Here is a 14,662-nt window from a genome sequence, read left to right on the forward strand (position 1 = left end):
ATAAATAGACACACTGACCAGTGGAAGAGAACTGAGAGTCCAGAAATAAGCCTCCACTCCTATGGACATCTACTCTCTGACAAACTATTAAATGAGGAAAGGAGAGTCTCTTCAACAAATGGTGTTGGAAAAATTGGGTTGAAACGGTATCATGTAGCTTAAAATCTAGTCAAACTCTTCTCAGAGAAAAATAAGATCTCAGTATTAGAGTACTAATGGAAGCACTTAGTCTTTTGACAAATCTACCTTGACAGTGGCATAAGGAAGACTGAGGCCATGTTCCAATTCTGTAAATTGTTAGTTGAATGACTTTGGACAGATTACAGACTAATTATAAAAATGGAACTAATCAGTCATGCCTCTCATGTGAGATGTTAGTGGACACTGAGTGAAGCACTAGTATGGTCTTTGACACTCTGAGACCATAGTTGTCTTTTGATTACAACTCAACACAAAGAGATTTGTTCCAAAAGCAAAGGATGATACGATTAAAATATGGTCGTAACACAAGGGTATCCTGAAATCGGTCTTGGTTTGCGATTGCTATGTGCCAAGTCTCCACGAAGTCACTGCTGAAGTCATCATCAATCTTTTAGCTCAGTTATGCAACCCTCAGGTCAGTACATTATGATTTATTTGGCTTTCTCTTCTCTGAGTATCACCAGGATGAGATCCAGGTATGGATCAGCTTATGTTCCTGTCTGCAGACCTTGGAATAATCCACTTTGGTGCTCATACAACTGACTCTGGGAAGAATTCATTTCCTTGCAGTTGTAATCCTGAGAACCTGTATCCTTACTTGCTCTCAACAATTTCCACCCAGGAATGCTTCCATTCTCTCTGAATTTTGCTGATGGAGAAAACCATTTTCAAAGACATCCTGTTCAATCCAAACAGCTTCCACTATTTTAAAGTAAACTGATTGATCATCTTAGTACCATCTGAAAAATTCCTTGAGCCTTGCAATGGAATGGAAGTATGAACTAGCTCCAGAAAGCACAGGCTTTGGAGGCCGTCTTAGAATTCCCACTTCCAGAAAATGTTAACAGAAGTGATCATGAAAATTCCTAGATCATATCTGAAGGCAGGACCAAGAAGGAAGGTAGCAGCCCCCTCATGACCTCTCCAGGTCTTCATTCGGCTGCCTTCAAATTCAGTGCTGTCTATATTAAACGTCTAAAATCAAACATCCTCGCTGCCTACCAAATCGAGTTAATATTTTAACCTGAATTACTTACCTTTCAATACCTGATGGACTTCTCTCAACACTACTGAGCCCTCTGGTTAATTCCATAGTCGTGCTTTAGGAACGTGAACAACAAACTGCTTATAGCTTCTGTCATTCGACATGATGTTTTCTCAAGCTCTACATCTTTACTGAGTTGTGCGTTCAACCTTGAACACCCTCTACACTTTTACCATCACTTTGTCTGGGTAATAATTCCAGCATATTCATTCTTTCATTTGGCCTGTTCCACCTCATTTATTCATTCACTCGGAGGCACATAAACACATAATTAGGGTCCAGTAGTCAGTAACATGGCTAAGAGACTGACAGCAGGCAGTTCTCCCAAATGTTTAGAATGTAGAATGTTTCCTGAATGGCGCAGCATCCAAGTCAATTCAAGTACAAGCTCAAGTGGGAACTAACCAGGTAAATGGGAACAGGGCAGGGTAGAGTTTCCAAGCAAAACGATGTTGGGCATATCATGCATAGTAACCTACAAGCACCCACACTTATTAGAAAGTACATGGATACTTTGAGAAATTCAAAATAACTCAGTTCAACAGGAATATGGAGTGCTAAATGAGAAGGAGTTGCCAATAATTCAGTTTTTAGTAAGTTTTAGTAGGCTACAGTTAAAAGTTTGAAGGAATTAGTGTGTTATATAAAATAGATAAAATATGACTCCTTGGGAAGTCAGGCAGTAGTGGCGCAAAGCACAAGGACTGGCGGAAGGATCCTGGTTCGAGCCCCTGGCTCCCCACCTGCAGGGGAGTCACTTCACAAGCAGTGAAGCAGATCTGCAAGTGTCTGTCTTTCTTTCCCCTTCTCTATCTTCTCCTCCTTTCTCCATTTCTCTCTGTCCTATCCGACTACAACGATATCAATAACAACAATAATAACTGCAACAATAAAACAATAAGGGCAACAAAAGGGAAAAATAAATAAATATTTTTTAAAGTTTAATATATATACATATATATGGCTCCTTAGAGTATGACAAAATATTCGAGTGTTATACCTGGGACATGTCCAGACTTGTTTAAGTTGCTATAAAATGTGGACCCCATAGATAAGAAGCTAGCTCCATTATTCCATTACCTACTGGGAAAGATTCCAAGCCAGCTTCTCTCTTACTGGAAAGATGCCAGGACTGCTCTCTGGGCTAGCATGCCTGAGTGGTGGTCCATTCATGACCACTCCTTGGAATTCCCTATCTAAAATTAGCTAATCACTCCTAGCATATGTTTCTGTAATTGACACTTACTGCAAACCCCGCCCAGATTTAGGGTATAGATAATCAGTGGTGCTCACAATCGGGGTCTTGGGTTCCCAAGACCAGTGCTAACTGGACTCCTGGCCCAGCTGAAATAAACACCCTTCATCTTCACCCACCTTCGGCTCCAGTCTCTTCCATATTTTGCAGAGTACCATCAGATCAGAGAAGACTCCTTGTCATAAGGACAGTACAGAACCTTTCCCTGAGACTATTAGAAGCACTGAAGAATTTAAAGGCATGTCACCTGGCTCACCAGAAGATAATAGACTAGATTATCTTATGATCTACTTGGACTACCTCATGACCAATAATTACTTGATGATCAAGCAATACCTTTCTTAGGCATTTATCCAAAGGGCATAAAAACACTTATCCAAAGGAACATGTGCATCCCTACATAGATAATTGCATTATTCACAGTAGTCAAAGAATGGAAGCAGCCTAAATACCCATCTACAGATGACTAGCTTAAAAAAGTTATGAAGGGGCCAGGTGGTGGCGCACCTGGTTGAGCGTACATGTTGCAATGCACAAGGACCCAGGTTCAAGCCCCCAGTCTCCACCTACAGGGGGAAAGCTTTGTGAGTGGTAAAGCAGGGTTTCAGGTGTCTTTCTGTCTCTTTCTCTGTCTGTCTCTCTGTTCCGCTTGATTTCTGATGGTCTCTATCCAATAAATAAATAAGATAATAAAAAAATTTAATGTTATGGGATATACACTCAATAGAATATTCATCTGTAATAATAATAATAATAATAATAATAATAATAATAATAATAATAATAATAGATGATGTTGTGTCCTTCCAGACAAAATGGGCAGAATTGGAGGTGATTATGCTTAGCAAGAGACAGAGAGGGAAAGATTGAGAGAGAAGGATGTATTTGAGAGATGCTTGCACCTACATGAACTAGGTGATGAATCAGCTCTTGAGGAACAGGGAGGGTGAGGTCCATGTTTCTGGCTTGAGCAGCAGGTTGGTTGCCAGTGTCTGCCATTGTCAGAGAGAGCATGGTTTGGAGGGTCGGTCTTGTGGGGGATTGTGGGACTATGTGAAAGCTTGGTAGAGCTTAGGGGAGCTCTCCCATCCTTGTATGGAGGTCTGAAAAGACATCCCACTTGTTAGCCTCTCTCCTTATAGAGAAGAGCCAAGAGGGAAAGGTCTCCCAGACTCAGTTTCTCCTTGTTAGTCTCTCAAGCTCACAGAAAGCCCACAGGCCTCTCACACGTAGTTCCCCCTGCTAGCAGGCCAAATGGCTGCCTGCTTGAGGGTTCACTCAGAGTTCACACATCCACTTCACCTTTTGATCATAAAGGAGAACACACTCTATCATACACCCCCCCCACCAATACCAGGCTGTGAGACCCCCATATTCTATTTCCTTGTGCCCTTTGATATCTGTGATTCACATTGAGCTTTGTTTTTCTTCTTCTCTACCTCACCTTACTGGTTTAACCCCTATGCTTTTCTCAAATACCTTTGGATAATTAACTTGCCTGCATCATGGAAACTAACTGTCTTGACCTTTATGTATCTCATCAATTCTTGTCATACCAGCCCCCTACCATAGGGGCAAGCTGACCTTTAAGAAACCTGTAATTTCTGACATAGGTGAAAAATGTTCTTTGTTTAACTCAGTATAAAGGCCTGTACCCTTCTCCAAATAAATGAATGTTTGTACCAGAATGTTCCCCAATGCCTCTTTCTAATTCATGCAGCCACTAGAGCTGGTGAGGGACGGTTGGAGGCTTATCCCCCTCCCCCCCCCCCAGTTGGAGCCACTCCACGTGAGCACCAGCAGGGGATGATAATTATTGCCCACTGGATTTTGGGATAGCTAGTAATTTACAGGCCTATTTTAATGCTCCTAACCCACCTGTATGATTCAGCTACATGAAACAAGAAGTGCTTTTGTTGAATATAAAAGGAAAAGATAGGAATGACACTAGTCACTTGTTCCTACAATTATTCACCTCCAGTGGCAGGATAGAAAATTCTCACTATGTGGGTGGGGGTGGGAGGTGGAATCAGGAGATAGCCCACCCAGTGGAGCACAGACTTTACCATGCATGAGGTCCCAGGTTTAAGCCTCAGCCATCACATGAGAGCACCATGCAACAGGGAAGCTTGATGAGCAGTGGAGTGTTCCTGTGGTATCTCCCCTTGTCTATTTCTCTCTCTCTCTCTCTTCTCTCTGGAAAAACAAGAGTCCACCAAGAATGGTCCAATATTGCAGAAACCACACAACACTCCAGAAAAGTCCTGGTGAAGAAGATAAATAAATAAATGCATATTTCTCACCCATGTTCCAAAACTTCCTAGCCTACTTAATTTTTCTCCATTCTATTGTTGGGTAATATATAAATGCTTAGCTTGGGGGGATCCTAAGATTGATATTTATGAGGTAAAAAGAGATGAAAGCACCATTAAGCTCTGGCATATGTCATGCCAGGGGTTAAACTTGGGGTGTTTGTGTTTTTATTGATTTTTTTTCTTAGTAGAATTTATATTCCACAAAGGCAAGGACTCTTCTCTACTCACTACTACATCTCTTTCTCTTAAACAGCCTTTCATACATAGTGAGCAAATGGGGGCCAGGTGGTGGCACACCTGGTTAAGCATACACATTATAGTGTGCAAGGACCCAGATTTAAGTCCTTGATCCCCACCTGCAGGGGGAAAGCTTCACAAGTGGTAAAGCAGATCTGAGGTGTCTCTCTCTCCCTCTCTATCTTCCTCTCCTCTCTCAATTTCTGTCTCTATCCAATTTAAATATATATATTTTTAAAAACAGCTAAATGATAGTGGGAATTAGGTGTGTAGCTCAAAAAAATTTGATCACGGCTGGAGAAAGTTATATAGGAATCATGGCATAATTTGTGTCAAAATGATATTTGAAGATAAATGTCCTCAACAAGAAAATGAAGAGTTTGGTCAGTGAGGAATTTCAAAATTTAAACAACATTATGACCTGTGGGAGAGTGTATAAGTAGAGTGAGAAAGGACATTTGGGGCAGTAAAAGGAAAAGGAGGAGAAATGATGAGTCAGAGAAGCCAAGGAGGAAGGTGATTAAGAAAGAGATGTTAACCTTCTGCACCCCAAAGAGAATTTTGGTCTATATTCCCAGAGGGGGAGAAATGTTAGGGGAAGATGACCAGAGGGCTCTGAACTCCAGTTACATCAGAACCCTGAGAGAGAAAAGGAAAAAGGGGAAGGACATTTTCAAGTAGCAATAGATGTGGGTGTGACTTAGAAGAAAGAGCAAGACCATGGTGGGGGGGGGGGGGGGAGGGCAAATAGTGTGTGTGTGTGTGTGTGTGTGTGTGTGTGTGTGTGTGTGTGTGAGAGAGAGAGAGAGAGAGAGAGAGAAGAGAAGAGAAGAGAAGAGAAGAGAAGAGAAGAGAAGAGAAGAGAAGAGAAGAGAAGAGAAGAGAGAGAATATAGACAGTCACAGAATTAATCGCCAATCCATATCTATGACCTTGGGAGAACTACTATAGATTCCAGTGGAAAGAATAGAGATCCAAAACTCTGGTAGCAGGAATTGTGCAGAATTGTACCCCTGATATCTTATAATTTTGTAAATCAGTATTAAATCACTAATAAAAATAAATAATAAGATTGTCCTATTTAAAATAATAATGTACTATCATTGAGAATAAAATCTTCCTTTTTTTTTAAAAGATGTATTCATAACCAAGAAAAGATAAAAGCCCCAGAAAGCCTCCACTGGATTTAGCAACCAATATGCCATTTGTGGATGTTATTGAGAATATTTGGGAGCGAAGGTGAAAATGGGGTTCATATTTCAATGGACTTGAGATTGATAACTTAGAAAGAAAGATAAGAAAAAAGAAAAAAAAAAAAAAAAAAACAAGGAAGGGACCTGGCAGTGGAGCACCTGGTAGAATGTATGTCACAGTGTACAAGGACCAAGGACCAAGAACCAAGGCCTGGGGTGCAAGCCCTGCTCCCCAGTGAGGACCACTTCACAATCAGTGAAGCAGCGCGGAAGGTGTTTCTTTCTCTTTCCCCCTCTACCTTATCCTCCCCTCTTGGTTTCTCTTGGTTTCTATCTAATACTTTCTTTTAAAGAAAATAATAAGAATGAATTGAGAGAAGGATGATATAGGAGGATGCAGGGCTGATGGAAACGTCTTTTTCTTCAGATGGTGAAGGCTTAAACAAATGCAAAGATTGGTGGGAAAGACACAGTAGAGAGGAAGAGGCTTAAGATAAGAGAGGAAAAAAAAACATAATCAATACCAGAAGATCTCAAAAGTACAGGGAGGGAGGCTTCCTTCTTCCGGAAGCCTCCTCTGACCTCTCCCTGCCCCTCTTCCTCTCCATCCTCCCTACTACAGCCTGTGTCAAGAACAGCAGAGTTCAATCATTGTGCTTATCCAGAGCAATTGAAACCTTGTTTATGTTCATGAGGTATCACAAAGCTATGAACTTCATTAGGGAAGAGACAACTTCTGATTCAACTATTTATCCCTGAGAACAGCATAGTATCTGGTGTGTGTGTGTGTGTGTGTGTGTGTGTGTGTGTGTGTGTGTGTGTGTGTGTGTGTGTGTGTGTGTAAAGAACCAATGAGTAAATGAGTTGATAAAGAAGTGAATCGTGGACAGATGGACTATCAAATGTATATTAAGTACCTGCTGTGTGCAGGTGAATAGTGAACCAAACAAACTCATGGTAGAAGTGAAGGAAAAATAATAAAGGTAAATTTCAATCAAATGAAACATCACATTCAGAACCTCATAAATTCAGGAACACCTTGTCTCTTCACTGTTCTTTTTTTTTTTCCATGGAAAGGGAAGTTTATGTGCCATTTGTAAGGACTGATTTCAGTCATGCTTCTTCATTTCCTATTTTTTCATGATACTTGACATCTATGAATCACTTGCTTAAATTTGCCTCTCTTCACAGACCCTCAGAAGTTGGTGGCACTGGCTTTCCAACCTTTTACCAAAAGAAAACCCTTGATTCAAGGTTCTGGATGCACTGGGGTTAAAGTTTTGATAGTGGTTTAGTCTATAGGATCTCAAGGAGTCTCAGAGATAGACAAGTTTGAGACATCATCACACCTTTACCTTAATGTCAGAAAGTTGTTTTAAGAAATTTAGGCAAGTGACACAGAGTTCTCCAAGTAAACAGATAAGGGAACATAGTGTTACCCATGTCATAAGACTCAAATTTCCAACCCCTAGTTGCTGAGTCTTTCTGGAGGTTGTAAAATACTTTGAATGAGAGCACACAGAGCATGGCAGACAAACAACACTGACCTCATTCCCATTCCCCTAAGGTCTGACTCCCAGGTAGGCAGAAGGCTTTACCTCCCTTTGTTGGAGAATGAGCATGAGTTACCTACCTCCCTCAATCTTTATTGTTTAATGTAAGTAGAGGTTAATGTCTACCCTATAAATTCTGTTGCTCAGCCAACTCAGAGAATAAAGATTTCTTTTCCTCAGAGCATAAGGCCCCCTTCTTCCTCTTACCCAGAAACTAATATGCAATTTAAAAAAATTCCAAAGCTCTGGCTTGTAGTAGTGCTAGGAATTAAATGTATTTAATATGCCCTCACTGAAACAAACTTTTTTTTTTTTACTTTTCAAAAGGCATGTATGTCTTAGTGCCTAGTAGTCATCTACAGTTTAAGAGATTCAGTGAATTCACATTCTACCGAAGTTGTAGTCACTTTTTTTTTAATTTCTTTATTGAGGAATTAATGTTTTACATTCGAGAGTAAATACAACAGTCTGTACATGCATAACATTTCCCAGTTTTCCATATAACAATACAACCCCCACTAGGTCCTCTGTCATCGTTTTTGGACCTGTATTCTCCCCACTACCACCACCCCCCACCCCAGAATCTTTTACTTTGGTGCAATACACCAATTCCAGTTCTGGTTCTACTGAAACAAACTATTGGTAACAGCTTGGGGAACTATTGGTAACAAGAGTAGTCTTCATGGGACATTTACAAATATACATCCTAAAGATTTCTGAATGTTGGGTGAGACTCAGCCCTGGTTTTCTCTTTGCCTATTTCTCTTACAAATAATCTTCAAAATAAGAATTGAATCCTTTCTTAATCCTTTTTACTCAGAAACCCAGTTTCTAATATTGGTCTGGTCCATTACTCTTATTCAATTGTCTCTTCCCCCTCAGTGTTAACTGCCAGCTGAACGGTCACTGTTCCCACTTCTTCGGATAAGAGCTCAAAACTGCATTACAATCTTCTAGGCAAACAGGTTCAAAACCAAACCCATCTCCTTCTACAAACCAGTTCTTCCACCCACCTTCCCAGGATCTATTAATAGTGCTACTGTTAGGCTCTTTTGTGGGACCTCTGTATGGAAAAGCCATCTGTATTGCTTCATGTTCACTTTCAAAGCCTAGAGCTTTTCACCTATTTGATAGTTAGGACAGAGGGCAAATTGATTTGAAATGCATGTCCCTGAAAGAGTATTAGAAGTTCCATGAAGGCAGTCATTTTGAGTATTTTGTAATCAATGAAACATTCCAAGTGCCCAGAATAGTGCTTTAAATATATGGGTTTGGACATGGTGGTGGTGCACCTGGTTGAGTGCACATGTTATACAATGTACAAGGACCCAGGTTCAGGCCCCCAGTCCCCACCTGCATGGGGAAAGCTTTGCAAGTGTTGAAGCGGGGTTGCAGGTATCTCTCTCTCTCTCTCTGTCTGTCTCTCCCTCTCTGTTAGCCCCTTCCATCTCAATTTCTCAATTTCTGTCTCTATGCAGTAAATAAATATTTAAAAATTATATATATATATATACATATATATATATATGGGTTATTGAAAACTTACCATTAAATGACTTTATAACCCAAGATTATCCTTTAGATTAAAAAAAAATCTCATATGATCCAGTTTTTAAGGGATGCCAATTAGAAATGTCTAAATTCTGCTTCATCTGTCTTCTCAATCAGACACATCACATGATTGGCAGGAAATCACACAGTTGACTGACAGGAGATGGGCACCAGATATCCACCCAGGGAGAGTTCTCAAAGGAAGAGAACCTGAACCACAAACCCTTGCATATCCTTGGCCAAACCTCTCCAACTTCTTGATAGCCTCTGGTTACCGCGGTATGCTCCCTTTCTATCTGGCATAGACAGGTCTACATTTTGGCAGGAATGTAAATTGAAGGCCCAGAGAACAACTGTGTGAACCCTGGCCTCTGAACTCAAGGCCAGCCAGCAGTATGGTTCAGGCCATGCTTGTTGTCTCCCCTGCCTCAGTCAGAGGCTTGAAAGGACTCGCTTACTAGCCAGAGTCACTTGACCTGGCCAGGGTCAGAAAAAAACACCACTCACTTGCTGGCCGGGATCTCTAAGGTGGCCACAGTTGCCATTTAACTAACACTCACAGAACTTCACACCTTGCCTGGAGAGCTAAAATGTGGCTTATTGTTATGTCCCTCTGGAGGATAAATGACAGATTCCTGAGGAAAACATCCTCAACCTTGGGCATTCTGAAGCCCCGTTGTCAATAAATCCTTTGGTATGAATGTTGACCACCTACCCCAGCAGGAAGTTCACTGCTTTGTGCCCGTGTGTTCTCACCCTTTTAACCGTAAGACTCTTACCTAGCAATGCCCATGAGGACCCTGTACCCCTGAGGTACTGCCTCTTACACAGACAGCTCCTCTCCTCAGCCATTCACCTGTTCCCCATCTGCATTCATCTGTCACCCCACTGCTCCCTCGTACATTCACTCCAGCCTCCCTCGGTCCTTCTGATACAACCTCAGCACTTGCTCAGACCTACTCGAACCTTCATTCTCACACCTACCAGTTCCAGTCCAGGCTTTTCCCACACCAGTCACAATCTGTCAAAACGCCAACACACTTGGCAGCTTGCAACAACGAGACACTTACTCAACTGTCCCCCATTGTTCTCACTCACAAGGCAAAGAATGGTCCAGGCTTGACTGCATCTGGAATCCAAACTCCCTTGGAGTTTATCTTGCATGGTATACCGTATATGGCCCCTGAACACCTAGCTAAATCGCAAGGATTGCTAAATGGTATATTTTTATCACCCTGGATGATGTTTCAGTTACTGAGTTGTCTGGCTTTCTTCTGAGCTTCTTAGCTAACCCTCTTTCATGTCAAAACTGACACTAATTCTGGAACATCCCTCGAGTATTTTCTGGAAAGTAATATCTTAGCTTTTCAGCTCCATGACCTAAAGTCTAGTAGAGTCAAGCACTACCATCAATGAAGTTGTTTGAGAATGATCTTATCCACCATGTATACTAAAGCCTTCACCTTATTCCTTTTCATTTTGTCCCCCCCGCCTTTGTTTTATTTGGATAGGACTGAGGGGAATTGAAAGGCAAGGGAGAGATAGGGCAAGAGAGAGGGTCCAGACAGTGGTGCACCTGGTTAAGCACACACATTATAGAGTGCAAGGATCTAGGTTCAAGTCCCTGGTCCCCACCTGCGGGGGTGGGGAGGAAGAAGCTTCACAAGTGGTGAAGCAGGGCTACGGTGTCTCTCTCCCTCTCTATGTCCCCCTCCCCTCTCAATTTCTCTGTCTCTGTCTAATAACAATTTTTTTAAAAAGAGGGCAAGAGAGAGAAAGATAGACAACTGTAGACCTGCTTCACCAAGATCATGAAGTATCCCCCCCCTGCAGGTGGGGAGTAAGGGCTTGAACCCAGGTCCTTATGTATAGTAATGTGTGTATTTAACCAGGTGTGCCACCACCGCTCACCCCTGCACCCACCTCATTCATTCATTCCCTTTTATACAAAGTCTTCAAAATTGCCTAGTTTCATTCAGCCTCCTCTCCCCCCCCCAGCCACACCCCACTGAGATCTACGATACTTTTCATCTATTTATTACAACCTCATCTTAGCTCTTGCCTCTGCCTCCAGGGCAAGCCAGCTTCAGTCCCATTCCCCACCGCTGTGCTCATGTCAGCAGAGTGTTTCTTGTGGGCAGCCATGCTTCCCGAATCATAACATGACTTGGAAGCCATTAAGGCCCCTATTGTCACTTGCAGTCTAACCTCCTGTAAGTCCACACTCAATCAGCTCTCCATGGTCTCACCTTCTTCATTCACCCTTTCTTACCACAAGCTCACTGTCCTATGCTCATGACCAAATACTGCCAAGTATTTTTCATGTCTCCAGAACTTTGATTGAAACTTCCTTCCTTGCCTACTTCCTGAATCTGAAACAACGTTAGCCCTCTTTCAAGAATCTGTTCAACTGTGAGCTCACCAGCTTGAGATGTCACCTTCTTCTTGACTACCCACTTCTATGACTTCTACTATTGCCTAGTTATCACAGAGGCTGGGGTGTTATAGATTTGTTTCTGTCTGCTACTTATTTGTGAACTTTTGGTAGTAGGAACCATTTTTCATTGACCTCTGGTTTCCTAATACGGCACAACAAGCCTGCACACATAGTAGGTGCTTTGTAGGCCTTTATTGCACTAACATTTCCCAGTTCCTTTAGCTAGTCTTCTGACAGGGATCTGTCCTAAAATGACGTCAGCTTAAAAAGACCAGTAATGAAAAAATGTTCATCCTGCGTTAATTGGTAGAGGTAGCGTTTCCTGATCCAGTAACCCTGAATATCCTTTGGAAACATTTTTTTTTCTTAGAAAGTCATCTCATGTTGCCAGTATGAACAAGACTGGAAACTTTGGTGTTTATTTTGAAACTATTTTTAAAAAAGGGCACTTTTTGCATGTGGATAGGGTTGAGAAGAGACCCACAGAGATGATTAAAGGCTAGAAAGCTGACTCTGAGAACTGGAAGGGAAAGTAAAGGCAATTTAGTCATCACCAGGCAACAAGTGGAAGGCTGTTATTACTGAGGAGTGTGAATAGTGTGTCCATTTCCTCTCAGGGAAATGCATCAGGAAGTGAAGGGTACAGGGGCATAGAGACCTGGGTGGAAAACAATGGGAATTTTCCTGACAGGAAAACACTGCGGAACACTGAAGGATTCAATAAAAGTGATACCTCAGACCTTCCTTCTCCACAGGTAGAAAAACAAGAGAAAAATGCCCAGGTGTCTAGAATGATCCCTGTGCAACACTATCTAATGGAAGGTAGAAATTGCACATTAAAAAAAAAAACATTCTTTTAATCTTTATTCATTTATTGGATAAGAGACAGCCAGAACTCAAGAGGGTAGGGGTGAGAGAGAGAGAGAGACCGAGACCTGCAGCCCTGCTTCACCGCTTGCAAAGCTTTCTCCCTGCAGGTGGGGACTGGGAGCTTGAACCCAGGTCCTTGCACATTGTAGCCTGTGCACTCAACGAGCTGTGCCCCCAAAAATCATATTGCTTGAAGGGACCCTCTCCTGATGGCACATCGTGTTTTGGTCCCAAAGACACACATGGCCTAACAGAGTTCTTCCAGTTCCAAATTCTTGAAGAAAGTCACTCTAGAGGAACTGAATTCAACCATCACAATTATTGCACTGCATTGCATTGCATTGCATTGCATTGCATTGCATTGCTTTGCTTTTCTTTTCTTTTCTTTTCTTTTCTTTTCTTTTCTTTTCTTTTCTTTTCTTTTCTTTTCATTTCATTGACCAAGCATTTACTGAACCTTTTCCTAGGTCAAACCCAGTGTCAGGTACGCTCACAATGACCAAGTTTGCTCTGAAATAGAAAAAAGGCAGATTATAATGTGTCTGTTCTGGGATGATCAGGCCTCAGCTCTTAGCACTGGGTCTGAATGATACACACACACACACACACACACACACACACACACACACACACACACACACGCACATGTCCACCCTCCCTAGCAACCACCAGCGCTTACTCACATTTCCTCTGAGTGACGCCAGTCCTTGCTGCTCTAACCACCAAGCCTTCACATGTGTTATTTCCTCTACCTGCAGTGCCCTTCCCACTTCCTTCGGAAACCACTTCTTGTCCATTAAGACGCAGCCCAAGTATTAACCTGATTAAAGCTGCTTCTTTCTCTTTCTTTCTTCCTTTCTTTCTTTCTTTCTTCCTTCCTTTCTTTCTTTCTTTTTATCGCAGTGGCTCCTCCCTTTGCACGACTTTAGGTTATGACCCTGTTTGTTTCCTGTTACCTGACTGCAAACATTAGAGATGGACTCCAAGTAGTGCTAATAAAAGAAAATGCATGGGCAGTCATGGTAACTGGAGGAATAGCCTTGGGAAGGCTTGAGATCTGAGAGTTAGATCGAAGAAGCAGAGGAGATGGTTGTTTCATAGCCAAAACATTCCCTCTATTTTGGTGTCAGAGTCCTGGAAGAGGTTCCAATGGGCCAGCTCTAATGGCCCATGACCAATCTGGTCAGCCTGTGAGGACACTAAGCAGGGAGATGAAGACCTTGCCCAGCTGGTTTTCATATCTCCTGGGCATTAGACACGAGAAAGCAGCCTCCCACTAACATGAAAGAAAAATAGGTCCCTAGGGTCAGGTGGTAGCGCAGCGGGTTAAGTACACGTGGCACAAAGCGCAAGGACCTATGTAAGAATCACGATTCGAGCCCCCAGCTCCCCGCCTGCAGGGGAGTCGCTTCACAGGCAGTGGAGCAGGTCTGCAGGTGTCTATCTTTCTCTCCCCCTCTCTGTCTTCCTCTCTCGATTTCTCTGTCCTGTCCAACAACGAACGACATCACCATCAACAGCAATAATAATAATAACCACAACAAGGCTACAACAAGGGCAACAGAAGGGAGAAAACGGCCTCCACGAGCAGTGGATTCATGGTTCAGACACTGAGCCCCAGCAATAACCCTGGAGGCAAAAAAAGAAGAAGAAGAAAGATAGATCCCTCCACCTCAGATAAACCGCAAGTTTGTGGACAAGGACATGCCTGCTCCTGCAGATCTCACACTCAGCCTGTTCTGGTAATTCTTAGTTTTCCCATCATGCTGTTAGCAAGTCATTTTGCTCCCTGAGGACAAGAATGGTATCTTCATCTTTCATGATCTTAGATCAGAATTTTTTTTTTTTTTTGCCAGTAAGGCTATTGCTGGGGCCTGGAGCCTGCGGCCTGCACTATGGATCCACTGCTCTAGGCAGCCAAAATTTTTTCTTTCTTTTTTTTTTCATTTTCTTTCTATTTTTATTTGACAGAACAGAGAGAAATTAAAAGGTCCTGGTGATATAT

The 14,662-nt window shown here is 42.2% G+C and overlaps 1 long non-coding RNA gene across 1 annotated transcript in view; it reads right to left on the reverse strand.

Moving 5' to 3' along the window:
* Positions 1-13,084: 13,084 nt before the first annotated feature.
* Positions 13,085-14,662, reverse strand: part of LOC132539527 (uncharacterized) — a 29,106-nt gene continuing 27,528 nt past the window's right edge. Inside the window, exon 3 of the long non-coding RNA XR_009550872.1 lies at positions 13,085-13,167. This is a non-coding gene — a long non-coding RNA (uncharacterized LOC132539527). The remainder of the gene's footprint in view (positions 13,168-14,662) is intronic.

Source organism: Erinaceus europaeus, chromosome 7 (assembly GCF_950295315.1).
Source record: "Erinaceus europaeus chromosome 7, mEriEur2.1, whole genome shotgun sequence".
Classification (NCBI taxonomy): domain Eukaryota; kingdom Metazoa; phylum Chordata; class Mammalia; order Eulipotyphla; family Erinaceidae; genus Erinaceus; species Erinaceus europaeus.